General features: G+C 55.3%; 1 long non-coding RNA gene across 1 annotated transcript in view; it reads left to right on the top strand.

The window, feature by feature from the left end:
• The first annotated feature begins 243 nt into the window (after positions 1-243).
• LOC142250247 (uncharacterized) overlaps positions 244-2,483 on the top strand; it is a 24,626-nt gene continuing 22,386 nt past the window's right edge. The window contains exon 1 of the long non-coding RNA XR_012725163.1: positions 244-428. This is a non-coding gene — a long non-coding RNA (uncharacterized LOC142250247). The remainder of the gene's footprint in view (positions 429-2,483) is intronic.

The following is a 2,483-nucleotide window of genomic DNA, read 5'->3' as shown; positions in this document are numbered from 1 at the left end:
GAGCGCTAGTGATAGATCTTGAGGATGGCTAGTGGATCTTGCTGAAACGCGTTGTGAAAACAAGAGCTTTATTTTATAACAATAAAGCCTTATGATCTACAAAAATCTAAGACTAAAGATCTATCACTAGCGCTCATAAGACCGGTCATCTCCTTTTTCCTACGTATGCATACTCCCGCAAGGGAATCCGGCTAGAGCTGCTGCGAGTAATAGATCCTATCAGTCCACTCTGAACAACCCAGCGGGAGGATGCAGAGCCGCTCTGAGGTCCAGGAATCAAGGAGTCGGTGAACCAGGAACCACCAGCGGTAATCTGTCCAGATCCACCCAGCAAAACATCGGATAGCGCCAGCTGAGATAGTCCCTCATCCCCCAGAGGAATTACATACCCACCACCGAGGTTGTGCGAGGGCGCACAACCTAATCAGGTGAGCAGTTCTATTAAATATATCCAAAGAAATCTATCCACGGGGTGCTCCTCATATGCGCTACTATCTTTTTTACAGTGATCATACTGTATTTCGGCACAAGGGGGACATCATACTCTGTGTGAGCGGGTACTGTGGGGGCTTTATACTGTGCAGTGGATACAGGGGGGCATCATACTGTTCGGTAGGTACAGGGGGCATCATTCTGTGCAGCAGGTACAGGGGGCATCATTCTGTGCAGCAGGTACAGGGGGCATCATACTGTGCGGAGAGTATGGGGGGTCATTTTGTGCGGCGGGTACATGGGGGTTTCATACTGTGCGGAGAGTATGGGGGGGGTCATTTTGTGCGGCGGGTACAGGGGGGCATCTTACTGTGCGGAGAGTACGGGGGGGTCATTTTGTGTGATGGGTACGTAGGGGTTTCATAACTATGTGGTGGGCACAGGGGGCATCATACTTTGTGGAAGGCATCTTTGGTGGTACCAGGGCTGTATTTTGCCTTCGTGCTGCCCTAGGCACTTTAAGTGGTCGCGCCCCTTAGTGACAACGTAACACTTAGTTTTCGAACACGACATCTGTTTAAGGCAGATCTACTCTGTAAAACACTTGAAAAAGTATCAATGAGAAACGAAGGGCACTAACCCCCCCCCCCCCCAATGGGGATCACCACGGGCACATCAAAACATAGCATGAGTATAAATATTCCCACCACACCGTCCCCACTTATATACTGTGACTGTGACACTGCCCCTAATAAACTACACACTGCCCTCCCTTATAAATTATACCCCCCACACCTTCCTCAATTATGAAATATGATCTGCACATTGTCCTCACATCATGCTGCCCCCTCCTCACAATCTCCCATGCATGCTGCCCCCTCCTCACAATGTCCCATGCATGCTGCCCCCTCCTCACAGTGTCCCATGCATGCTGCCCCCTCCTCACAATCTCCCATGCATGCTGCCCCCTCCTCACAGTGTCCCATGCATGCTGCCCCCTCCTCACAATGTCCCATGCATGCTGCCCTCCTCACAATGTCCCATGCATGCTGCCCCCTCCTCACAATGTCCCATGCATGCTGCCCCCTCCTCACAGTGTCCCATGCATGCTGCCCCCCTCCTCACAGTGTCCCATGCATGCTGCCCCCTCCTCACAGTGTCCAATGCATGCTGCCTCCTCCTCACAATGTCCCATGCATGCTGCCCCCTCCTCACAGTGTCCCATGCATGCTGCCCCCTCCTCACAATGTCCCATGCATGCTGCCCCCTCCTCACAATGTCCCATGCATGCTGCCCCCTCCTCACAATGTCCCATGCATGCTGCCCCCTCCTCACAATGTCCCATGCATGCTGCCCCCTCCTCACAATGTCCCATGCATGCTGCCCCCTCCTCACAGTGTCCCATGCATGCTGCCCCCTCCTCACAATGTCCCATGCATGCTGCCCCCCTCCTCACAATCTCCCATGGCATGCTGCCCCCTCCTCACAGTGTCCCATGCATGCTGCCCCCTCCTCACAGTGGCCCATGCATGCTGCCCCCTCCTCACAATGTCCCATGCATGCTGCCCCCTCCTCACAATGTCTCATGCATGCTGCCCCCTCCTCACAGTGTCCCATGCATGCTGCCCCCTCCTCACAATCTCCCATGCATGCTGCCCCCTCCTCACAATGTCCCATGCATGCTGCCCCCTCCTCACAGTGGCCCATGCATGCTGCCCCCTCCTCACAGTGTCCCATGCATGCTGCCCCCTCCTCACAGTGTCCCATGCATGCTGCCCCCTCCTCACAATGTCCCATGCATGCTGCCCCCTCCTCACAGTGGCCCATGCATGTTGCCCCCTCCTCACAATGTCCCATACATGCTGCCCCCTCCTCACAATGTCCCATGCATGCTGCCCCCTCCTCACAGTGGCCCATGCATTCTGCCCCCTCCTCCCAATGTCCCATGCATGCTGTTAGGACCAGGAGGACGGGTAGGCCCAGGAGGTGGATCCACTGGGCTGAACACCTCACCGAGGGCAAGGTTGCCCGGTAGCCGGCAGCACTACAGG

This window comes from Anomaloglossus baeobatrachus, chromosome 9 (assembly GCF_048569485.1).
Source record: "Anomaloglossus baeobatrachus isolate aAnoBae1 chromosome 9, aAnoBae1.hap1, whole genome shotgun sequence".
Lineage (NCBI taxonomy): Eukaryota > Metazoa > Chordata > Amphibia > Anura > Aromobatidae > Anomaloglossus > Anomaloglossus baeobatrachus.
This window is presented reverse-complemented; position numbering and strand designations above follow the sequence as displayed.